This window comes from Oryctolagus cuniculus, chromosome 11 (genome assembly GCF_051225735.1).
Source record: "Oryctolagus cuniculus isolate XC-2025 breed Fujian yellow rabbit chromosome 11, ASM5122573v1, whole genome shotgun sequence".
NCBI classification, from domain to species: domain Eukaryota; kingdom Metazoa; phylum Chordata; class Mammalia; order Lagomorpha; family Leporidae; genus Oryctolagus; species Oryctolagus cuniculus.
The window spans coordinates 48,008,175-48,035,124 of NC_142877.1; the positions used below are offsets into that span (position 1 = coordinate 48,008,175).

At 39.7% G+C, this 26,950-nt stretch overlaps 1 long non-coding RNA gene across 1 annotated transcript in view; it reads right to left on the reverse strand.

The window, feature by feature from the left end:
- Positions 1-7,808: 7,808 nt before the first annotated feature.
- The window catches only part of LOC149123446 (uncharacterized), a 231,943-nt gene continuing 212,801 nt past the window's right edge, over positions 7,809-26,950 (reverse strand). Inside the window, exons 2-3 of the long non-coding RNA XR_016216061.1 lie at positions 20,644-20,705; positions 7,809-7,956 (exon numbers count right to left, since the gene is read on the reverse strand). This is a non-coding gene — a long non-coding RNA (uncharacterized LOC149123446). The remainder of the gene's footprint in view (positions 7,957-20,643; positions 20,706-26,950) is intronic.

Here is a 26,950-nt window from a genome sequence, read left to right on the forward strand (position 1 = left end):
TGTTTTTGTAACTAATCCGGTATATGTGAGCAAGGGGCTCCATCTGATAACATCTCCTGTATGTTTTCCCCTGGTAGAAAGTCTTTTTACCAGGTTTCAAGTAATACTGCTATTTTCATTCTGTCCCCTAAGTGCTTGTAACATAGTGAAAAGCACATGTGTATAAGCATACCCGTTCATGACTCCATGCTTTGCACAAACTCTTCCCCCTGCCTAGGAGGAACTCCAGCCATAAGGGAAAATTAAGGCGGAGGAATATAGAGGTACAAAACTTATTTTCTTATTTTCTTGCTTAAAGGGAATAATTTGCTGAGCAAACTGAACCAGTACAAAGGGAAATGAAATACACTCATTCAGTAATTCTTACTGAAAACGATTTCTGGAGCAAGGTCTTATAGAGTAACGAATCAGTCAGTAATGTAAAGATCTGTCAGGGAAGAAGTAGGATTTGTTTGTACAGAAATTGGATGAAAATAAGTATGAGAACATCTACAGATAGGCAGGAAGGGGGCAGCAGATATCTGCAAGGCATTGTATTCTCATCAACAGGAGTTGAAGAGGGCCAGTGCTGGGGCATAGCAGGTAAAGCTGCTGCCTGCAGTGCCGGCATACCATATGTGCACCGGTTCGAGACCAGGCTGCTCCACTTCTTATCTAGCTCTCTGCTACAGCCTGGGAAAGCAGTGAAAGATGACCCAAATCCTTCATTCCTGGCACCAACGTGGGAGACTGGGAAGAAGCTCCTGGTCCTGGCTTCAGATCGGTGCAGCCAATTGGAGTGAACCAGCAGACGGAAGATCTCTCTCTCTCTCTCTCTCTCTCTCTCTCTCTCTCTCTCTTCCTTTCCTTCTCTCTCTGTGTAACTCTGACTTTCAAATAAATAAATCTTAAAAAAACGCAAAAAACAGGAGTTGATGGATTTTATTTTTATTTGTAAAGTAGTAGGTATAATGACCATGCTGAAGACAGCAGGACTGGAGAATTCAGGATGGTACACAATATTTAGAGGAAGCACTTTGGAGCATAGAAAAGGAAACTCATTAGGACACACAGATAGCTCTGAGGACACAGTGAAGAGTACACTAATGAGGGGCTGGTGCTGTGGTGCAGCAGGTTAGCACCCTGGCCTGAAATGCCAGCATCCCATATGGGCACGGGTTCGAGGCCCAGCTGCTCTTCCAATCCAACTCTCTGCTATGGCCTGGGAAAGCAGTGGAAGATGGCCCGAGTCCTTGGGCCCCTGCACCAGTGTAGGACACCCAGAGGAGGCTCCTGGCTCCTGGCTTTGGATCAGCACAGCTCCCACCGTTGTGGCCAACTGGGGAGTGAACAATCGATGGAAGACCTCTCTCACTCTCTCGCTCTCTGCCTCTTCTCTCTCTGTGTAACTCTGACTTTTAAATAAATAAATGAATCTTAAAAAAAAGAGTACACTAATGAAATTTATAATGGTTTCAATCTGTTCTGCTATTGTCCTAAGGAGTCCTGGGGGTAGGCACAAAAAAAGGTAAAGTCTAGAATGGTGGGAGTTTGCTTGGCAATTTCAAAATAAGGCAATGAAGGAAAAGGGATTAAAAGCACAGGAGACAGAATGGTTAAAATGACTGATGAGAAGAAGTTAATTATGGAAGGATGCCATCCACTGTAATCAAAGGAAAGAGTTAAGGAGACAGAGCTCTGTGAGATGGGAAAACTGACATGAACATGGAGGAGAGTAAAAAGCTTAACGTCAACACCAGGGTTTATTATTTTAGAGGGGAGCAATTCTGGGTGATGGGTATGGCCATGGGACTATGTGGCAAAAGTAGAGAGGAAATGAAACTGAAGCAGACTGTCCACACAGGCAATGAAGTCAACCAGGGTTATATAAAATGAAGATGGAGATTTAGATTGGGAGCCAGAGTCTGAGTTCTCAGTGGGCAACCAGGTTAGGAGAAGCACCAAGTTCAAGTGGCAGAGGACAGATGCTCTGCAAACTACTGGAGGCTTAGAAAGTGACCCACATTTGTAGAAATATGCTGAAATATGGATTTGGAAGATTAATAGTTGCTCAGAAAATGCTGGATTCAGCATCTGTTAGTTTCCTGGCCATTTCTTTTTACTCTTCTTATCACACTGTATTTCCCACCTCCCATCTTCCACTGCACCCCAAAGAAAGAACACCTTAGTGAGCAGCTTCCAGAAGTTGTAGAAGCTAGGGAAACAATCATCCTTTGGGAAAAAAACTAGCAAAGTAAAAAAATTTTCATCCTTAGACTAACTCATTATAGTATTTGGTTTATGACTATGTTACTAAGATCATGCCATTTTTAAGTCTTTGTCAAGAGATGAGGGTATATTCTTTACAATCATGGTTGACACAAAAGAAAATTAAATTCTCCTCTGATTTAATAGCATGTTAATAACTGGAATATATGCATATTAAATACAAGAAAAATAATATTATTTCATTTTTGCTATTAAATAAAATTATGAATTTTTTGTGTCTATTACACTACGAAATAGATATATTACATCCAATAAGTACTCTAGTTATTAGGTTGTAAATTCGCAGCATAATAAGGATAGTGGAAGGGGTTCCCAGAGTCAGATGAAATGTTTCCCTGAATCCAACTCACTTTGTTCTGATTCTATAGTCATAAAACTATCTGAATATCAACTAATCAGGTGTCATTGAATACATGATGCCAAATGCAGTAGTCTAGAGCACAGTTCACACAATTTTCCATAAGAGGGCACTGTTTTAGTAATCAATATTATATACAGTATGACTTAAAGAAAAAAGAAACCTTTTAAAAGAGCTAGACATGGGTCCAGCGCTGTGGCATAGCAGGTAAAGCTGCCACCTGCAGTGGCAACATCCCACATGGGCACCAGTTTGCTCGACATCTGATCCAGCTCTCTGCTATGGTCTTGGAAAGCAGTAGAAGATGGACCAAGTCCTTGGGCCCCAACACCCACGCGGGAGACCCAGAAGAAGCTCCTGGCTCCTGGCTTCGGATTGGTGCAGCTCCGGCCATTGCAGCCATTTGGGGAGTGAAACAGCAGATGGAAGACTTCTCTCTCTCTCTCTCTCTCTCTCTCTCTCTCTCTCTCTCTCTCTGTCTCTCTCTCTCTCTCCTTCTGCCTATCTGTAACTCTGCCTTCAAGTAAATAAATAAATCTTGGGGCCAGCGCTGTGGCGTAGTGGGTAAAACCACCATCTGTGGTGCCAGCATCCCATATGGGCACTGGTTCAAGTTCCATCTGCTCCACTTCTGATCCAGCTCTCTGCTATAGCCTGGGAAAGCAGCAGAAAATGGCCCAAATCCTTGGTCCCCTGCACCTATGTGAGAGAACTGGAAGAAGCTCCTGGCTCCTGGCTTTGGATCGGTGCAGCTCTGGCTGTTGCAACCATTTGGGGAGTGAAACAGCGAATGGAAGATCTCTCTCTCTCTCTCTCTCTCTCTCTCTCTCTCTCTCTCTCTGCCTTTCCTTCTCTGTGTAACTGACTTTCAAATAAATAAAGCTAGATAAAACAATAGAAGTTCTGATATTTTCTTCTCATACTCCAGTGGCCCCCTGTAGTTCTCACTCTATAGAAGAGTGCTCTAGAGATAGATATGAGCATTCCTGGCAATTGAAAGATATAACAGTCATGTAATCGATAAACTAAACCTCAGTAACTCAGCACTAGATGCAGTAATAAAATCAGCTATCTGACCCTTTAGGTACCATACGTGCTCCCATGACAAAATATTCCTAAAGAGCAATAGGGCTAGGAAAAGAAGCTTCAACCTGAAAATGTTGATCAGAAGTTTAAACAATCACATGGAATAATTTCTCCTTCCCTAGCAGTAGAAATCATTTCTTATGACCACTGACCTGAATAAAAATGTGTTGATTTTGGCAAGTTCCTTTTCACAGGTTTGGTAAAACTTTTCTTCAAACTTGGAAAAACACCTCTTTATTGTGTCCTCATCTGTAACTAAAAAGCAAGGAAAACAATATTTAAATTTAATGCCCAAAAGCCGATTGAAAAAATTAAGGGAATAAAAATTAGTTACTGGCCGGCGCTGCGGCTCACTAATCCTCCACCTACGGCACCGGTACTCCAGGTTCTAGTCTTGGTTGGGGCGCCGGTTCTGTCCCAGTTGCTCCTCTTCCAGTCCAGCTCTCTGGTGTGGCCTGAGGAAGGCAGTGCAGGATGGCCCAAGTGCTTGGGCCCTGCACCTGCATGGGAGACCAGGAGGAAGCACCTGGCTCCTGGCTTCAGATGGGCGCAGCGCGCCGGCCATAGCAGCCATTTGGGGGGGTGAACCAACAGAAGGAAGACCTTTCTCTCTCTCTCTCTCTCTCTCACTGTCTAACTCTGCCTGCCAAAAAAAATTTGTTACGAGGTGGACATTGTGGCACAGTGCATTAAAATGCCCTTGGATGCGACAACCATAGTTAGAGTGCTTGGATCTGAGTCCTGGCTCTGCTCTCGATTTGAGTTTCCTTTTAATAATGTGCACCCTGGGAGGAAGCAGGGGATAGCCCAAGGACTTAGGCCCCTGCCACCCACATAGAGACTCGGACTGAATTCTGGGTTCTCAGCTTTGGCCTGGCCCAGCCTAGGCTGTTGCAGGCATTTGGGGAATGAACCAATGGATGGAAGATCTCTATTCTCCCTCTTTCTGTGTTTCAAATAAATTAAATAAATAAGTACTAAAGTTACTCAGTTCTTAGTATTCAAGATGACAACTATATATTTTTTTTCTAAAAAAGCAAATTGTGGACCATTAAGAAAAGGTTAATTAAAGGCCTCTTCACAGAACACAGCTTTCTTTAATTGAATTTGACCCTAAATCTCTTACTATAATAGATCTAATTATCAGAGAAATTTTTCTAAAACTTGGAAAGAGGGAAAACACTACAGACAGTGGTAATCAAGGAAAAGCCCAGGTGTTGGGAGCTGAGCTGAGTAGGAATCACTCAGCAAGGGAGTAGACTAACTGTTACAAGCAAGAAAAAAAATAAATACGGGGTCAGTGTTGTGCAGTTGGAGCACAAGTTCAAACTCTGGCTGCTCCACTTCTGATGCAGTTTCCTGCTAACACACCTGGGAGCCTACGGAAGATGGAGTATTTGGGGTGCTTCTAGCAATGTGGTAACCAGGAAGGAGTTTGCAAGAGCAAACTATAAAGGCATGAATATATAGTATGTTTACAGAAAAGAATAATTTATTTTGTCCTATGTTAGACTGTTACCTACTTATTTGTCTTTTAGCTACAGCAGACACAAAGAAAGCAGTGTCTACTGTTGACTGTACATTAAACGTTCCAATCTTTCAGAAACTGGGAAGGTAACATAAATGAGTCATCCAAGTTGATAACTACACATGTGTAGTGATAAATGACAACTGATAAAACATCAGGGTAGATGTTTTATGTTTTATGAGGGTAAAAACAATTTGTTTTTTTTTTTTTTAGAAAAAATATAGTTGTCATCTTGAAGACTAAGAACTGAATAACTTTAGCACTTATGCTGGCAAACTAGAAGCATGTATCTATCTAGTTGCTACCAATGGAGTGATATGGGGCAATACCTGTCAAATTGTCCAGTTTTTTAGGAGAAGCCTTAAATCTGGATATTTTAAAAACATGATGTGGGCCAATCAACATATATTTCTGTAGGCTGGATCTATTTGTGGGTGCTGAAATATAGTACACCAATTTACTGAGTCTCAGTCCAGACAGAAATCCCAGTCTAGACAGAAATTCCAGACCAAAAGAGGTATGTTTCTTCCTCAAGTGAGATCTGACTAAACTCTCCAGATGCTAACAATAATAGACAACTATTCAACTTCTGGTTCTCTGTGTCACTCTAAGCTTGAAATGTATAGAAAAGTATAGGTTCCTTTCTGTCCCCCAGATACACCAAATCTTGGTGCAATCCATGAAACCCTTATTTAATCCACCGCAGGAAAAGGAAAATAGTATTTCACTAAATAATATGCTATCACACGTGTACATATTCATAGTACCAGTGATATTTTAAAGAAAGACAAAATCTTAAAGTTCTAAAAAGCATGTCACATCCTCATTTTACTTGATTAACACAAATGTAACAAAAAACTGTACACAATTTATTTTTATAAATCCCTACTTCTCTATCTTACCTGCTTTCTACCTGAGCACATTATGCAGGATATTCTATTAATTTTACAGTAAAAAAGAGAAGGCCACTTTAAGTTCCTCATATAAGGTTACAATAAAGGCTGTAGCTGCTCAAAGCTACTAATAATAATTATTTTTATAAAGCACAAAATAGCTCCCAGCCTTTTTATTTTTATAACAGCTGATCATGCACTAAAGCAAACTCTATGGTAACAGATGTTGTTCTCATAACAGAATCTACCTACAGATGATTTAAAATAAGCTTATTCTCCTTAACTATCTACTTCTTGTATTTTTATTTTATTCTCTATTGTTAATAAAGAAAATTCCAAAGCAATGCATGGACTTGGTCATATTTTCTTGCTTTCCTATTACAAACAACTTTCACTAAGATAAAGTGATAGAAATGAAGTTGTTCCATAAAGTGATATAAATATAGTTTCTGCTCTTTTTTCTGACAGACAGAGTTAGACAGTGAGAGAGACAGAGAGAAAGGTCTTCCCCCAATATGGCCACCGTGGCTGGTGCTCTGAGCCGATCTGAAGCCAGGAACCAAGTGCTCCCTCCTGGTCTCCCATGCAGATGCAGGGCCCAAGGACCTGGGCCATCCTCCACTGCACTCCCAGACCACAGCAGAGAGCTGGACAGGAAGAGGAGCAACCGGGACAGAACCAGCACTCCAACCAAGACTAGAACCCGAGTACCGGCACCGCAGGCAGAGGATTAGCCTCGTGAGCTGTGGTGCCAGACTAGTTTCTGCTCTTAAAATAATTTTTAGTATACATGAATGTCTATACAGACATTACACATTCAGCAACACTGACTATATAAAGTATTGCCAAAAACTTAGAAACATAAAAAATTCAGGCCTCTAAGATACTGAAACATGTAATAAATTTTATGTATTAAGGCATAAACATTTCACCATGAGCAACTCTCTTATGAATTCATCATTTCCTCAGTTTAGGGATTGGCTTATCTAAAGTACCAGCAGCCTGTTAGCTAGTTTCCTAGTTCACATGTAACTTAACAGCAACAATCAGAGGGGACAGAGTAAGGTTACAGCAATACTAAGAAATAATAGCTCACAGAGAGAAAGAAGGAAAAAGCCATAAAAAAAAAAAACCGGCAAATAGCTGTGCAGAAGAAACTAAATGAAGGACAACATTCTTGTTCTCTCAGATTTCAAGACATGGAAAATCACTACAAGCAGAAGCTCACAACTGGTAGAATTAGAAAACTACAACAAAATGAACAGAATACAGTCCAGAAATACTAATAACTTTGCTTATATTATTTATGAAGGTTCAGACTAAAATAAAGAGGGCTTTCAATCAGTGAAGAAAGGAATGGACTGCACAACACAAAGGGGTGGGTCAACTGATCATCCATTTATTCTAAAATGGAGTTAAAGACATATTACCAAAAATGTAAATAACTCTACTCAGGGAACCCATTCTTAAATGCTATAGAGAACACTCATCCCATTAAGATAATGATTTACATTTTCACAAAATGAAAAATCTCCATTCCATAAGATACAATCAGCAAAGTCAAAAGAGAAGCAGAAGATAGGGAAAATACATATATGTAACATTCAAAAGGAAAGAGTAGGGCTGGCATTGTGGTGAACAGATAAACCCTCTGCCTGTGACGTCGACATCCCATAGGGGTGCCAGTTTGAGTCAGGCTGCTCCACTTCCAATTCAGCTCCTTTCTAAGGAATGGCCTGGGAAACCAGCGACGATGGTTCAAATGCTCACTTGCCCGCTCTATCTTCCTCAACATTGGAACTCTTTCAAACAAACAAATAAATCTTTAAAAAAGAGAGAGAGAGATTTACACACAAAGTACATTTTTGAAAAATCTTACAAATCAATACTAAAAGATTATTATATAATCTTTTATTTATATCTTTTAATTTATATAAGGTGAACAAATCTTACGTATTTCTTTTTTTTTTTTTTTTTTGACAGGCTGAGTGGACAGTGAGAGAGAGAGACAGAGAGAAAGGTCTTCCTTTTCCATTGGTTCACCCCCTAATGGCTGCTGCGGCCAGTGCGCTGCACTGATCTGAAGCCAGGAGCCAGGTGTCTCTCCTGGTCTCCCATGCGGGTGAAGAGCCCAAGGATTTGGGCCATCCTCCACTGCACCCCTGGGCCACAGCAGAGATCTGGACTAGAAGAGGAGCAACTGGGATAGAATCCGGCTCCCCGACTGGGACTAAAACCTGTGGTGCCGGCAACGCAGGCGGAGGATTAGCCTATTGAGCTGTGGCGCCGGCCCTATGTATTTCATATATACAGATTTAGGAGCACGGGGATATTTCCCACCCTAGCCTTCCTGCAGCTCACATTCCTACCCTCCCTCTTCTTTCCTTTCTTAGCCTTTCTTTTAATTTTTACAATGACATAATTTCAGTTTACTTTATAATCCTAAGCTTAATGCTCTACTAAGTAAAGAATTCAACAAATTGTAAGAATAAAAACACTGTTCCTCAACAGTAGAGATATGGACTGTAAACAATAATCAATTCTCAAAATGGCAATTTTACTGATATCCGTTACATTTTTTATATTCTATTAGTTACCCCAGACCAGGGAAAACATTATATTTTGTCTTTTTGGGACTGGCTTATTTCACAAAGTATAATGGTTTCCAGTTACATTAATTGTGTTGTAAAAGACAAGATTTCATTCTTTTTTATAGCTCAATACAATACAATATTCCATAGTCTATATAACACCATTTGTTCTTTATCCAGTCATTGGTTGATGAGTCCCTGGGTTGATTCCATGTCTTAGCTATTGTGAATTGAGCTGCAATAAACATGGGGGTACAGATAACTATTTCATATGCTGATTTCAGGATGGCAGGGTCACATATGATAGATCTATTTTCAGCTTTCTGAGGAATCCCCACATTTTCTTCCACAATGGCTGTACTAGTTTACATTCCCACCACCACCAAGTGCATTAGGGTACCTTTTCCCCCACATCCTCACCAGCTTTTACTGTTTTTTGATTTCTGTATGACAGCCATCCTAGCTGGGGTAAGGTAAATCCCCATTGTGGTCTTTATTTGCATTTCCCTGATGGCTAATGATCCTGAGCATTTTTTCATGTGTCTGTTGGCCATCTGAATTTCAACTTTTGAAAAATGCCTGTTCAAGTCCTTTGGCCATTTCTTAACTGGACTATTTGTTTTGTTATTGTGATTGTTTTTGAGTTTCTTGAGCTCTTTAGAAAATATTTCTAAATTATGCAATTGATAAAGGATTAACAACTCAAATCTATAAAGAGCTCAAGAAAATCAATAATACAAAGATTTAATTCCACAAGAATAATGAGCAAAGTAGAGCAATTCGTGGAGAAATACAAATAGATAACAAACAAAAAGATGCTTAATATCCCAGATGACATTTAAATGCAACTTTTAAAACTGAAAAAAAAATTTGAACGATTAGCCTGGCAGCGATTTTAAAATCACAGCATCAATTGGCAATGGTCAGGGTAAGTGAACATTTTCATTCTCAGTTGAATGAAAGGTAAGTCTGTAAAGCTTTTTAGGAAGACAAATTTGGTAGAAGTTTTCAAAATGTTCAGTCATTTCAATCCTAAATGTAGGAAATATAAAGGAATATCTGCATAAATGCATGGGTTTGCAGTGATGTTTTTAACAGTGACAAAGAAAACAAACTAATGTCCAGCAGAAGGAAATGGTTAAGTAAATTATGATAATATTATGTAATACTATATAGTCATTTTAAATGATAGACATATAACCTGGTATGTATTAAAAGTTTACAAGACATAGTTTGCAAATATTTTTTCCCATTCTGTCGGTTGTCTCTTCACTCTCCTGACTGTTTCTTTTGCAGTACAGAAACTTCTCAATTTGATGCAATCCCAATAGTTGATTTTGGCTTTGACTGCCTGTGCCTCCCGGGTCTTTTCCAGAAATTCTTTGCCTGTGCCAATATCTTGAAGGGTTTCTCCAATGTTCTCTAATAACTTAATGGTGTCAGGACGTAGATTTAGGTCTTTAATCCACGTTGAGTGGATTTTTGTGTAAGGTGTAAGGTAGGGGTCTTGCTTCATGCTTCTGCAAGTGGAAATCCAGTTTTCCCAGCACCATTTATTGAATAGACTGTCCTTGCTCCAGGAATTAGTTTTAGATCCTTGATCAAATATAAGTTGGCTATAGATGTTTGGGTTGATTTCTGGTGTTTCAATTCTGTTCCATTGGTCTATCCATCTGTTTCTGTACCAGTACCATGCTGTTTTGATTACAACTGCCCTGTAGTATGTCCTGAAGTCTGGTATTGTGATGCCTCCGGCTTTGTTTTTGTTGTACAAGATTGCTTTAGCTATTCGAGGTCTCTTGTGCCTCCATATGAATTTCAGCATCATTTTTTCTAGATCTGCGAAGAATGTCTTTGGTATCTTGATTGGGATTGCATTGAATCTATAAATTGCTTTTGGGAGAATGGACATTTTGATGATGTTGATTCTTCCAATCCATGAGCATGGAAGATTTTTCCATTTCTTGGTATCCTCTTCTATTTCTTTCTTTAAGGTTTTGTAATTTTCATCGTAGAGATCTTTAACGTCTTGGTTAAGTTTATTCCAAGGTATTTGATTGTTTTTGTAGCTATTGTGAATGGGATTGATCTTAGCAGCTCTTTCTCAGTCATGGCATTGCTTGTGTATACAAAGGCTGTTGATTTTTGTGCATTGATTTTATATCCTGCCACTTTGCCAAACTCCTCTATGAGTTCCAATAGTCTCTTAGTAGAGTTCTTTGGATCCTCTAAGTACAGAATCATATCGTCTGCAAAGAGGGATAGTTTGACTTCTTCCTTCTTGATTTGTATTCCTTTGATTTCTTTTTCTTGTCTGATGGCTCTGGCTAAAACTTCCAGAACTATGTTAAATAGCAGTGGTGAGAGTGGGCATCCCTGCCTGGTGCCAGATTTCAGTGGAAATGCTTCCAACTTTTCCCCATTCAATAGGATGCTGGCTGTGGGTTTTTTATAAATTGCTTTGATTATATTGAGGAATGTTCCTTCTATACCCAATTTGCTTAGAGTTTTCATCATGAAAGGGTGTTGAATTTTATCAAATGCTTTCTCTGAATCAATTGAGATAATCATATGGTTTTTCTTCTGCAGTCTGTTAATGTGGTGAATCACATTGATTGATTTGCGAATGTTGAACCATCCCTGCATACCAGGGATGGATCCCACTTGGTCTGGGTGGATGATTTTCCTGCCAGATAAAGGGTTAATAACCAGAATCTACAAAGAGATCAAGAAACTCCACAAAAACAAAACCAAAAACCCACTTAAGAGATGGGCCAAGGACTTCAATAGACATTTTTCAAAAGAGGAAATCCAAATGGCCAACAGGCACATGAAAAAATGTTCAAGGTCACTAGCAATCAGGGAAATGCAAATCAAAACCACAATGAGGTTTCATCTCACCCCGGTTAGAATGGCTCACATACAGAAATCTACCAACAACAGATGCTGGCGAGGATGTGGGGAAAAAGGGACACTAACCCACTGTTGGTGGGAATGCAAACTGGTCAAGCCACTATGGAAATCAGTCTGGAGATTCCTCAGAAACCTGAATATAAACCTACCATTCGACCCAGCCATCCCACTCCTTGGAATTTACCCAAAGGAGTTTAAACTGATAAACAAAAAAGCGGTCTGCACCCTAATGTTTATTGCAGCACAATTCACAATAGCCAAGACCTGGAACCAACCTAAATGCCCATCAACGGTAGACTGGATAAAGAAATTATGGGATATGTATTCTTTAGAGTACTATACCGCAATAAGAAACAATGAAATCCAGTCATTTGCAACAAAATGGAGGAATCTGGAACACATCATGCTGAGTGAAGTAAGCCAGTCCCAAAGGGACAAATACCATATGTTCTCCCTGATCGGTGACAACTGACTGAACACCAAAAAGGAAACCTCCTGAAGTGAAATGGACACTATGAGAAATGGTGACTTGATCAGCATAGCCCTGACTGCTAATGGACAACTTAATACATTATCCCTCATAGTATTTTTTTTGTCTGTTCTACTTAATATGACTGGTTTAATTCTGTAATTATCACACAGTTATTCTTAAGTGTTGAAAATTAACTGAAATGTGATCCCTGTTAAACATAAGAGTGGGAATAAGAGAGGGAAGAGATGTATAATTTGGGGCATGCTCGAGCTGACTTGCCCCAATTGGTAGAGTTGGAAACATACCAGGGGATTCCAATTCAATCCCATCAAGGTGGCATGTGCCAATGCCATCTCACTACTCCAAGTGATCAATTTCAGTTCACAATTGATCATAATGAAAGGACTAAGAGTCAAAGGGAGCACATAAACAAGTCTAGTATCTGCTAACACCAACCGATAGAATAAATAAAGGGGAGAGTGATCCAACATGGGAAGTGAGATACTCAGCAGACTCATAGAATGGCGGATGTCCTAAATAGCACGCTGGCCTCAGAATCAGCCCTAAAGGCACTCGGATCTGGCTGAAAAGCCCATGAGAGTATTTCAGGCATGGAAAGCCAAGACACTCTGGCAAAAAGATCTCTGTGAGTGAGATCCCAGTGGAAAGAACAGGTCTTCAAAGAGGGAGGTGCCTTTCTCTGAAGGGAGGAGAGAACCTCCACTTTGACTATGACCGTGTCTAAACAAGATAAGAGTCGGAGAACTCAAGGGGCTTCCATAGCCTTGGAAACTCATAACTGGTGCATAGGGAGATTACTGATGCCATAAACAGGAGTGTCAATTGGTAAAGTCAACAACAGGAGTCACTGTGCACTTACTCCTCATGTAGGATCTCTGTCCTTAACGTGCTGTACACTGAGGCTTAATGCTATAACGAGTACTCAAACAGTATATTTCACTTTGTGTTTCTATGGGGGTGCAAACGACTGAAATCTTTACTTAATGTACACTAAACTGATCTTCTGTAAAAAAAAAAAAAAAAGAAAGAAATTATCAATTCCCAACTTGACTCTCACTGGGATTAAACATGACAATAGGTCTGATCTGATTTCATCATCATTTAAAAAAATCATCTATTATTTTTCACTTTATGTTTCTGTGTGGGAGCAAACTGTTGAAATCCTTACTTAAGGCATACTAAGTTGATCTTCTGTATATTAAGATAATCGAAAATGAATCTTGATGTGAATGGAAGGGGAGAGGGAGTGGGAAAGGGGAGGGTAGTGGGTGGGAGGGACGGTACGGGGGGGGAAGCCATTGTAACACATGAGTCGTACTTTGGAAATTTATATTCATTAAATAAAAGATAAAAAAAAAGTTTACAAGACATACTACAAGACATACTATGAAAACTTATATGCACAAATTAATACACACAAGTGCATTCACAGAAAGAAGACTGGAAGGGTACATAAACCAAACTGCTACTTCTAATGTCTCCTTTGAAAGAGATGTAGGCAAGAGAGGGATTCTCACATTTTCCTATCTAAAATGACTGCACTGTTTGACTCCATTATAGTGAAATGGTTAAATAATAATTAATAAAGGATAAATTATATAGAATAAATGAAAGGTATTAACTGGGGAAAAAAAGAAAGACGTTACATCCAAACCTTTACACTGTACATAGAAAACACTGCCCAGCATAGCTAGTTGGAAAGTGTCGATAAAAGAATCTATAGGTATTTAGAGTGACATCATTTCAATGATGAAAGTTAGTAGAATGTTAATTTATAGAATTCAACTTCTATCATAAGATGCTTCCTATAATCTACCTGCTGAATAATATCAGAAATCTGTAACTGTGAATTGCAGAGCCACAGAATTTCTGTGTTTAGAAGCCAAGTAGCTCAAATGTCATGCTGTACAGATGAGGAAACTGAGGTGCAGAGGGCCAAAATGACATGACTTATCCCCCCTTCAATAGCAAATAAGTTTTATAGAAAATCACTTTATTTATTACTACAAAATAAGAGAATCTACCTATTAACTATATGAAAGTGACTACTGAAGAAAGGGGAAACTTCTTTCTGCCAAGGCCCATTTGAATATTTATAACATAATTCATGGGCCATACAAAATTATCAACTTAAAAATGTGTGTGTAATAATAGATTTATTGAATTTTGAGTCCTTACTGGGTTTGCCTTGATAGGGCCAGACCAAATGATTCTGTGAGCCTTACGCAACCCATGGGCCACACATCCCCACCCCTCAAAGAACTGCACTGTGTCTCTCCCAAATTCATATGTTGAATCTCTAATCCCCAAAATGACTGTTTTTAAAGGTGAGGGCTTTAAAAAAGTAGTGAGGGGCTGGAGCTGTGGTGCAGCAGGTTGAAGCTCTGGTCTGGAGTGCTGGCATCCTATATGGGAGCCGGTTTGAGTCCTACCTGCTGCACTTCTGATCCACCTCCCTGCTGATGTGCCTGGGAAAGCAGCGGAGGATGGCCTCAGTCTTTGGGTCCCTGCACTCACATGGAAGAACCAGAAGCTCCTGGCTCCTGGCTTTGCCCTGGCCCAGCCCTGGTTGCTGCAGCCATTTGGCAAGTAAACCAAAGATGGAAGATCTCTCTCACTGCCTCTACCTCTCTCTCTGTAACTACCTTTCAAATAAATAAAAATAAGTCTTAAAAAAAGGGCAATAAAGGTTAATTGAGGGGATGGTGCTGTGGCACAGTGGGTTGGCGCCCTGGCCTGAAGTGCCAGCATTCCATGCGGGCACTGGTTCTAGTCATGACTGCTCCTCTTCCAATCCCGCTCTCTGCTATGTCCTGGGAAAGCAGTGGAGGACGGACAAAGTCCTTGGGCCCCTGTACCAGCGTGGGAGACCTGGAGGAGGCTCCTGGCTCCTGTCTTCAGATCGACACAACTCCTGCTGTTAAGGCTATCTGGGGAGTGAACCATTGGACGGAGAACTTCTCTCTCTGCCTCTCCTCTCTCTGTGTAACTCTGACTTTCAAATAAATAAAGAAATCTTTAAAAAATAAAAAAGGTTAAGTGAGGCCCTAAGGTTATTGGGGCCTTAATCCAACAGGACTAGTGTCTGTAATTATAGAGGAAGACACACCAAAGACATCTTTCTTTCCCCTTCTTCCATCACATGCGAAGCAAAGGCCACATAAGGACACAGGTCTTGAAGTTTGCCTCAACCTTGATCAGGGACTCTGAGCTTCCAGAACTGTGAGAAAATAAGTTTCTGTTGTTTAAGCCCCCTGGTCTGTGGTATTTTGTTTCATTAGCTTTATTCTTTTTCTTTAACAGGCGGAGTGGACAGTGAGAGAGAGAGACAGAGAGAAAGGTCTTTCTTTTTCCATTGGTTCACCCCTCTAGTGAACCTCTACGTCCAGCGCGCTGCAGCTGGCACACCGCGCTGATCTGAAGCCAGGAGCCAGGTGCTTCTCCTGGTCTCCTGTGCGTGTGCAGGGCCCAAGGACTTGGGCCATCCTCCACTGCACTCCCTGGCCACAGCAGAGAGCTGGACAGGAAGAGGAGCAACCGGGACAGAATATGGTGCCCCGACCTGTGTGCCGGCGCCGCAGGGGGAGGATTACCCTATTGAGCTGTGGCGCCGGCCCAGTAGCTTTATTCTTTTTTTTTTAAATTAATAACTTTGTTTTGGCCATTGCTGACTTAGCATTGGATGATTTATATTTACAGAAAATAGAGAATTTATCATTGCATACATAAATGACACTATCATTTATAACCCCATTTCATAATTAGCTGGATTAATTGAATTAACTGAATTAATTGAATTAATTGCAAAGACATGAACATTTTCTGAGCCTTGCAATACTGAGATTTTTCTATAATACTAATTTTATATTTTTATTATTTACAATCAAGTAAATAGTTTATGAGAATATTTCATTACATTACACCCAGTCCATTAGATGAAACATCTGTTGTTGGGATACCTGTGCTCAAATTCTAGCTCTACCATTAAATATTCTTAAGACAATGGGTTTAGCATGTCTTGAATCCAATAATTCGTCAAAAAGGACTAGTCCAAGTTCAAAGAGAGCCAGTCTAAGTAAGTACAAATCTCAGAATACCAACAATTATAAGATTAGTATTAAAAGGGGTGAGGAAAAAAAGACCCAGAATTGGTGAAGAATGACTCACAGAGCACTGCCACAGAGATCTCTTTGCTCTGACTTAAGCAAATATTAAGTCAGTCAATTAAATCAAAATAAAGAGACAAAGCAAGATGTGTCACACTTGCCCTCCCTCATGTCTGTGGAAGACAGACCTTTTGTTCTCAATCTCCACCACCACCACCAATTACTAAGTTAGCAGAAAATGACTCTTAATTTAAGAGTATCAATCAAGGTAAAAGATGTCTACGGCACAGCAATCAACACCAAGTGCTTTTTTACAGCAACTTCCAGGAATATTTTTCTATCTGCACCATAAATGTCTTCTAACCTTCTCGTGCAATCACTGCTAGACAGATAAAAACTTAGCCTTTCAAAAACTAATTCTTTAAAACCATTAATTCCATGCTATTGAGCACCAAAGAAAAAGTCTATGCCAAGGATGACAGCAGAAATATGCACATGAATAAAATAATAAGACTATCAAATTTAAGCAGGCTTTACATATGATAATAATAATGAATCAAAACAAAAATAAATATGGAAAAGAAAGATTATGTAGCTTAAAAACTAACATAAACATCCTTTGCCCTAGTCAAGTTGAGACATTTGCTTAAAGGAATTCCCATTTGGCATACTACTGGGAGCACCAAAGTTGACCTAATTTTTCCTTCCCAGTTGATGTAGCTACTGCATTCCTTGGATTCTATGTGTTGCCATAATACCCTTCAATAAATTCCATTTTTACTTAAGTCATTCAGCTTTAATTGTTTGCAGTGGAAGAATCCAACTGATAAATATTTCTACATCTGAAACAGAATCTATCATCCATCCATGGAAGTGAATTAATTTTCACCTACATTCAGGTGAAACAAAGTCAGAGTTTAGGGGAGTCAAGACAGTAAAAGCTTAACTTCTACATTTAGGCAACTTTAGTATAAAATTTAGAGCAAAGGAGTAAACTCGTTTATATAAATGAAATTCTCTTCGAGTGACTTAGATATTGTAATAATATTCAATTCATCTCAACATCTTTTAGCTCTCTTATGCCAAGATCACAAGATTCTTTATATATCCCTCAATCTCAGATTCCTTTCAGAGTCCTGATGTCAGCGTCTGTAAATCAGAGATCCTAATTGTTCCTTAATCTTAAATAAAATTACCTTTAAGAATTCCAAGTTCCAATCAAGATTGGAAGGTAGTTAGTTAATCCTGCATTTGTGTTGTCAACCTTTTAGACTGACTTGTCTCTTTTGCAAACAGAAGGGCATACTTTTATCTATGTATGCAGAACATCAACTCCATAATTTCCACATTTAACCCTGAATGCATTTTAATACCTCACTGACTCTTTCAAAAGAAAACTGGAATTTTTGTTCAACGTTTATTTTATTTTATTTTATTTTTTGATAGGCAGAGTTAGACAGTAAGAGAGAGAGAGAGAGACAGAGAGAAAGGTCTTCCTTTTTCCATTGGTTCACCCCCCAAGTGGCCGCTACAGCCAGCATGCTGCGCGGATCAGAAGCCAGGAGCCAGGTGCTACCTCCTGGTCTCCCATGTGGGTGCAGAGCCCAGGCACTTGGGCCATCCTCCACTGCACTCCCGGGCCACAGCAGAGAGCTGGACTGGAAGAGGAGCAACCAGGACAGAATCCGGTGCCCCAACCGGGACTAGAACCCGGGGTGCCGGCACAACAGGCGGAGGATTAGCCTAATGAGCTGAGGCACCAGCCGAAGAAAGACTTCCCTGACTGAGATGTTCAATGTTTAAAAAGCACTAAATTAAGAAAAATGGATATTGTAATATAAGCCATTAATACAATTTCTAGAAAGACACAGAATGGGAATTCTTTACAAAAGGATAAAAACTATTTACAAAAAAAAAAAAAAAGAGTTCCCAAGACACAAACAAATCAGAACCCCTAAAACTAGCATTGTTGACCAGAGGAGTCCACATTAATGAAGAAATTTAACTATCTTTACAATGTTACAGACCCTGGAGACAGTCCACATTATTCTTAAAAATGGTTTGTTTAGTAAGTTAAGAACCACTGTTTCAGAATGCTAAAATCTCTAAGTAGAGAGAAGGGCATACACAATCATTCTTCCTTGTTCCAGAATGCCTGGAACAAGCAGACTGCAGTTGATTAAACTTATGGAGTGTCAGCCAGTGAAAAAGTCCTGTTTTTCTGAGTTTATTGAAACCTTTGCTCATAGACTTTTTATTCACATAAGGGAAGTAAAGTTCTCTTATTTGGGTAAGATTCACAGAATCACTATGAATAGCAGCTTAGAGGCTTAAGGACACTGAGAACTGGTTCCATTACTAAAAGGAAGGAACCTAACACTTCTAAGAGGTTGGGACAGACTCAGTGAAACATAAAGACTCTAGTTATAATAGCAAAGTTAATATGATCTTCACACTCAATAGCCCTACATTAAAAATTTTTTAATCAACTTTATGAATTTAGTGTTTCTACATCCTGCATAGTAAAATGGCTAATAATTATGAAAGTCCTTCTCACAGTCATCTTTTTAACAGAAACTCAGGTGGCATTCCCCAAAAGACAGTAACAGAATTAGAGGCCACTATGGAGCTTGGGGGTCTTACACAGAAGCATCAACTCTGATGGCTTATTTTGGGCACATAAAGTCCAGAAACCTAAGAATCTTCCATGAATGAAGCAGATCCTTCTAGAAGGTGACAAACAGCTCATAATATATACTCTCTAGTGTTTATAAAGCTCTCAACCTAAACACAATTCCATAGTAAATCTTAGTTTTGGGCCAACCTTCTCTACTCACTAAATTTAAACAAAAACTTTTAAACGTTCAAGTTTCTTGTGATATGAGTAATCTATCTTCATTATTTTTAGAAAATTTATTTTTTATTTTCATGTACTTGAAAGAGGGTTGGGGGAAGCAAGCTCCCATCCACTGGCTCATTCCCCAAATGCCAGAATCACTCAAGCACTGCACTAGGCCAAAGCTAGAACTCCAACAGGTCTGCTAGATGGGTGGCAGGAGCCCAAGCACTTGGGCCATCATCCACTGCCTCCCAGTATGCATGAGCAGGAAGCAGGAAGGGAAGTAGAGTACCCAGGACCTAGAGCAGCACTCTGATATGGGATGTGGAGTCTCAAATTGGGACTCACTGGCCACTACCTGCACCTACTACCTTCATTATGAAAAAACTATCAGTACTCCTAACACAGAAACCTCAGCCACTATTCTGGCATAGTTTTTTTCTATTAATATACTTGTATGAGTACATGCTATATAAAATTGTGATAATAAGTTCTGTATGTGGTTTACATCACTTTGCATAATATTATACTTGGAGTATTTCTCCTGTTATTATGTCCTTTAAAACAACAATTTTAATGGCTTCAGAATATCCTTTCTTCTGAACATTCTAGAATTTATGTCATATTATCTAGAATTTACATTTTTAGGGGCTACTTTACTTTAGACAATGTTAAACATTGTACCTATGCATTTTTTGCTCATACCTGATTATTAGAATGTTTACAGTCAAAGGGTATGAGCATACTTGCAATTTTAGAAGGAACTCTTCAGACAATGCTAGCATTTAAGAAGTCATATAATTAATTCTAAGATGCATAACATATTGCCCAAAGTGATGATTTATTCATAGTTTCTGAAGAATTTATTTAATTTCCTATTCTTTCCTCTTACTGATTTAAAATATTCTTAAATGAAAACTGTACACTGGACCTGGACCTAGAATAATCAAACAGCACAATCACAATGGTGACTGAGCCACAACTCTAACACTTAATAGTTATATGAGCTAGAATAAGTCACTTGAATTTCTCTGAGTTTCAGTTTCAAACTAAAAAAAAGGAAAGTAATAGTATATGCCTTGGTGAGCTAACAAGAAACTAAAAGAATCAAATTATAGCTAGTAATATTAAAGACTGTTTACCATATTCTAAGGCAAGATGTGTGAATTATCTCACTTAACACCAATAACCATAGGGCAGGTAATATTTTCATCCAAAGTTTAAAGATGGAGAAAGAAGCCTGAAAAAAGTTAGGAAATTTATCCTAGGCAGAGTTTGACCAGAGCCCAGGTCTTGAACTGAAATAGCTATTTACAATAACTGAAATAGTTATTTACAATAACTATTTCTCAGTGTTCTCAATGAATTGATGAATGTAAAAACATTTTGTAAAAATTATGGAATTAATCTAAAACAAATATTATCATCAACCAAATGACCAAATCTTCTGGAAAGAAAGGCAAAAAATACATTTATGTCAGACATATGAGAGGGCTTTCCAAAATTCATGGAGGAAAAGGTGTTTGCTCTAGAGGTTAAACCCCACTTGGATGCTTGCATCTCATTACCAGAGTGCCTGAGTTCCAGTCTCAGCTCTGATCCCAATTCCATTTTCCTGCTTCTGCAGAACCTGGAAGGCAGAACACAATGACTTCAATTTTAGCTCCCTGCCAGCCACATGAGGGACCTGGTTTAAGTTCCTGGCTCACAGCTTCAGTATGGCCTACTCCGAGCTGTTCCAGGCATTTGAGGAGTATGCCAGCAGCTGGGTGCTGTATATGTGTGTGTGTCTCTCTCTGCGTCACAGATAATAAAAAAAAATAAGGAAAATGTGTTATTCCAAAGAAAAAAATTTGAGTATATCTATTTTTAAATTTATATCAGTACAGAACCGGCTTTGTGGCACAGTGAGTTAAGTAGCCACTTGTGATGCTGGCATCCCATGTCTGACTGCTGGTTCAAGTTCTGCCTGTTCTGCTTCGGGGAAAGCAGAAGATGGTCCTAGTGCTTGGGCCCCTCCCACCAACTTAAGAGCACTGGTGGAGTTCCTGACTCCTGGCTTCAGTGTGGCCAACCCCCATCTCCTGCAGCCATTTGCGGAGTGAACCAGTGGATGAAAGATCTCTGTCTTTCCCTTTCTTTGCCACTAAGATAAATAAATGTTTTCAAAAAATTATAAAAGTATGGACTTAGAGAGGCTTAAAATATCCCACATGTGTTCAATGGAAGCCTCTTCAAGCTTGCTTTTGTGTCACTTCTGACATGTTCCCATAATGCTTCTAGCATTTCCTCATTTCCCAGCACAAAATATTCCAGGGTCATCTTATACTCTGCCACTTCTAGCCCTGGAATCAGTCACTTCTCCAAGGGGCTCTGATTTGTTTTAGTGAAGAGAGATGCGGTCTGTTCTCCAAGGTGATGTTTGAGTGAATACATGTTCCTAAAAATCACTGTGCAATGCACAGTCATTCAATAAATCAACAAGGTTTGGAGGAAAGTGGGGGTGGGGCACAAAACTCAAAACCTTCATCAGGGCACATTAATATAAAGATAAGAATCTAAGAAAATATGTTATCATAGTTTTATACATGTTAGAAGTTAAAAAATACAAAAATATTATAATAAACATAGTACTTACCTTGAAAAAAACATTTCCTGTTCAAATGGGTTTCAGAATGGTTGTACTTTGGGCTGGTGCTGCCGCTCACTAGGCTAATCCTCCGCCTGTGGTGCCGGCATCCCAGGTTCTAGTCCTGGTTGGGGCACCGGATTCCATCCCTGTTGCTCCTCTTCCAGTCCAGCTCTCTGCTGTGGCCCCGGAAGGCAGTGGAGGATGGCCCAAGTGCTTGGGCCCTGCATCCACACAGGGGACCAGGAGGAAGCATCTGGCTCCTGACTTTGGATCGGTGCAGTGTGCCGGCTGTAGCGGCTGTTTAGGGGGTGAATAACGGAAGGAAGACCTTTCTGTTTCTCTCTCTCTCACTGTCTAACTCTGCCTGTCAAAAAAAAAATGGTTGTAGTTTGTAAATTGTGGTGAAGCAGTCAAGAGGGCTAGTTATATCAAATTAGAGAAACTTAACACCAGATGTGAATGGCTGTGGCACACAACATAAGCAAAAAATGAAGGTAGCTGTAGATGTGTAAGGTGTATGTGTCGCTCCCTGTCTTCGTGGAGGAACGACACAGGACCCTGCGCTGTTCTTTTGTCTGCTCGGCCCTCCCCGGGTTTGCTGCTGGTTCTTCCCGGGTTGGCTACTATCCCTTCCACCTCCATGGAAGGGCGGTTCCCCCTGCCACATTCCCCACTTCCGCGGGGGAGCGGCACACCGCCGGCCGGCTCTCTCGGGGGCTGCACAGGTGTTCCCCTTAGATGTTCCTGGTGCATGCCCTCTCTCCTCCTTTATAGTCCTCTTCCACCAATCCCAACTCTGCTACCCACACGCCGAGTACGCTGCTCTCCTCCAATCAGGAGCAAGTCCTGCTGCCTATTGGTTGAACTGGAGGCAGCTGTGCAGAAGCTGTTTTCTCCTCTCCCAGCGCCATATTGTGGGAGAGCAGATGCATAGAATAAGTCTTAATTCCAGTAACAGTATAGTCCGAGTTGCTCCCCACAGTATGCATGTAAGCATTTTGTGTATTCTTACACAGCTTGATTCAGCTATGTACAGTAGTTTTAGTTCACCTAGTGTTTGTCATAGAAATAATGCATACATAAACCCAAAATATTGTTTCACACTGTATTCCCATGTTTCTTGTTTGCAAAACAAGTGTTACAGCAGAACTCAGTATATTTAAAAAACTATCTTACACCCAATGTGTTCATTATTATTGGAGTGCAGATTTCCAGGCTGTTTCCATGGATAGAGCTGGAGAAACACACACATGCCATGTCTGTATATGCTATAAATCAAGAGTTTCAAGAATTTATAGTAGCATCTCCATTTCAACCTAGCACCATAGGGTTAATTCTAGTTTTCTCCTACTTTAAAAGTTAGAAACCTGGCTCCCATAACTTCAACAGATTTACTTATTTGATCAATCCTCTCCCTGTAACTAATATCTATGGCTCCAGTGATCCACCACTACCCAAGAAAATGCTATCCTTATCTCGTTCAGGCTCTAAAACCCCATGCTGGCGTTTCGAACTGAATTACCTGGGGGAAAGCAAGCCCATTTTTTACAGTTATTTTAAAATATAAGAAAAGGAACAGATTACAGGACAAATTGAGTTTCATGTCATCTTGACTTAAATATCTTTTTATAATATAGATCTGCTCATCCTTGATAGAAAACTTTTTATTGTGGAAAATTCCACACATAAACAAAACTTGAGAGGATAGTATAATGGATTCTAATACGCCCTAATCCACAGGAATACAACAAATAGATGGGCACAAGGGAAAAAAACTAACAAAGTATACTAACTTTCTGCAGGTGGTCATTTATGTAGCATAGGACATACTGGGATCCTGCTTTTAGGCAACTTACATTTCATAGAGAGGATAAGGAAGCAATTAAATAAATTAGGACTTTTAAAATAATAAGGGCTCTACAGGAAATGAAACTAGGTAATATGATAGCATATCAAGTGCAAGGAGAATGGCTTTAGAAGAGGTGGTCAGTGGGCCACTGAAACTTAAGAACCCTGGGCTTCTTTGTCATACAATTTCTAGAAAAAAAATACTACTTATGTAAAGATCTCTCCTTAATACACAACTATTTATTAGTACTTGAATTCCTAGCATATTAATGGGCTCTTTTCATGTTCAGTATTTTTTTTTTTATTAAATTTTAGGTAAGAGTTCATACGCATGTCTGAATGATATATGATCAGGGAAATGTAAAATTTATAAAAGCCCTGGATGATGCAGTCATTCAGGGAGTGAACTAGCAGATGAAAAATATCTCTCTTGCTGGCACCGTGGCTCAATAGGGTAATCCTCTGCCTACAGTGCCGGCACCCCAGGTTCTAGTCCTGATTGGGGAACTGGATTCTGTCCCGGTTGCTCCTCTTCCAGTCCAGCTCTCTGCTGTGGCCCGGGAGTGCAGTGAGGATGGCCCAAGTCCTTGGGCCCTGCACCCACATGAGAGACCAGGGGAAGCACCTGGCTCCTGGCTTCGGATCAGTGCAGTGCACTGGCCGCTGCGCGCCTGCTGCAGCAGCCACTGGGGAGTGAACCAACAGAAAAGGAAGACCTTTCTCTGTCTCTCTCTCTCACTGTCCACTCTGCCTATCAAAAGGAAAAAGAAAAAAGAAAAAAAGAAAATTTCCTCTCTCTGTCTCTCTCTATATATAACTCTGCATTTCAAATAAATAAATAAATTTTGAGGGGTCAGCACTGTGGCACATCAGATTAAGCCATGGTCTACAGCTCCAGCATCCCATATGGGCACCGATTCTAGTCCCAGCTGTTCCACTTCCAATCCATCTCCCTGTTAATGTGCCTAGCAAAGCAGCTGAAGGTGGCCCAGCTCTGTGGGTCTCTGCACACTCGTGAGAGACCTGGAAGAAGCTCCCGGCTCCTGGCTTCAGATCGGCCCAGCCCCAGCCATTGTGGCCATTTGGGGAGTGAGCCAGCAATGGAAGCTCGTGCTCTCTCTGTCTCTTCCTCTGTAACTCTGCCTTTCAAATAACTTTTTTTAAAAGTGTAAGGGCAGGGAAGATGAAATTGTTATATTAACATCAAAGTAGTTTTCACAGCAAGCAAAATTATCTGGAATAAAAGCAGGCATCACATAATAAAAATGGCAATTAATCAAGAAATCACATAAAAGATAGGTTTATTTTGGTACATAAAATTTTGAAATCCATGCATGCAAGCATCGCCAAAAGCTGAAAAAAAATTCATATTATGAAAAAATTATGCATGGATTTCAAAACATTTTTGCACTAAAATAAGTATCTGTAATTTCACTTTTCCATGAGCTTACCAAAGTACTCTTGTACTCCTAAATGTGTATGCACCTAATAACTGAGGTTCAAAATACATGAATAAAAGACAGACAGAACTAAAAGAAGAAATAGTCAAATTGGTAATTATACCCAGAGACTTCAACATTTCTCTTCCAGTCACTGACAAAATAATCCGAAAATCAGAAGGAATAAAGGGGGCCGGCGCTGTGGCGTAGCGGGTAAAGCCACCGCCTGCAGTGCCGGCATCCAATACCGGCGCAGGTTCAAGACTCGGCTGCTCTACTTCCGATCCAGCTTTCTGTTGTGCCCTGGGAAAGCAGCAGAAGATGGCCCAATGCCTTGGGCTCCTGCACTCGCGTGGGAGACCTGGAAGGAGCTCCTGGCTCCTGGCTTCAGATCAGCACAGCTCCAGCTGTTGCGGCCATCTGGGGAGTGAACCAATGGATGGGAGACCTCTCTCTCTCTGCCTCTCCATCTCTTTCTTTGTAAGTCTGCCTTTCAAATAAATAAATAAATCATAAAAAAAGAAGGAACACAGACAAACTCAGTGCCAACATCAACCAAGTAAACTTTATTAACCTTTAAACAACACTAAAATATACTTTTATGCACAGGGAATATTTACCAAGATAAACCACAACTGGAGACACTGAAACAAGCCTCACAGAACTGAACAGAATTAAATTGAACAAGGTTTCTTTCCCTAAACCAGAAATGAATTAGAAATCAATTTTTAAAAACAAAGAGCAAATTCTCAAAGCACTTGGGAATTAAACATCAGCACATACATATACATGGATTACAAATTTTCAAATCATTAGACTATAGTAGAAGAAATAATGACACTATTTTAAACATAATCTATTCCTTACTTAGTTACAAGTCTATTTTTAAAAGTGCAATACCTCATTGTTATTAAGAACATTAATTATCATTATACTGTACAGTTCCAGTTAAGACAATGACACATTTCAACCTTCTGCATCAAATCAATGTATAAAATGCAATCACGTACTATATAATGATGACTTGGTCATCAATGGACCACAAATATAATGATAGTCCCATAAAACTGTAATGCAGTTAAACAATCCCTATAAATCTAGTGATAGTATAGCCATGTGTTTGTGTGGTGATACTGGAGTAAACAAAACCACTCACTGCTAGTTGTATGAAAGTACAGCACATGCAATTACAAAATATGTATAGTGAATAATAATCAACTATGTTGATAGTTTATAGAGTCACCATACTAACCGTTTAATCATTATTTTAATGTGTACTCCTACTTGTTTAAAAAAAAACTTTACAAAACTTTACAAAAAAACCAGAATGCCATGTTAACACCAGCAGCAGCCTCATTTGGCTTGTATTCATCCCATCTCTTGATCACATCAACAGGCCATATCAATTGATGCCATCTAGGTTTGTGTGAACACCCTCTATGCTGCTCACAGAACAATACATTTCTCAGAATATACCCCTTTGTTAACAGATGCATAACTGCACTTCAGGTTCTGGCACAAGACACTTATGAATTACTAAATGTACTTGAAACATGCGTGAAATAAAAATTCTGAACAATACTTAAAAATTTAAAGGATCAAGCTGAATCTTGTCTTCCCAACTGAATTAACAGATGTTGCCTGTTTTGTTTGGAATACATGTCATTTCATGGAATTAATTATTTAGCTAATAATTTCCTTTTTTATACAAGCTGGCGTTAATTCGTTTTTCTTATGTCTAAACAACTTAAATGTCTGGAAAGCCATAGTGTAATACCCAATTCTGTTGAAAACCATTTACAAAGACACTCCTTGATGAGACAGTTTTCAAATGGACTTGGACTATTAAGCAGAACAGACACCATTCTGTCTGACAATGTGCATTGCTGGATCCAGTGTATTTCTCCACTTCAAAAGGCATTATTCAATGGAGACACAATAAAAGCATATTAAAAA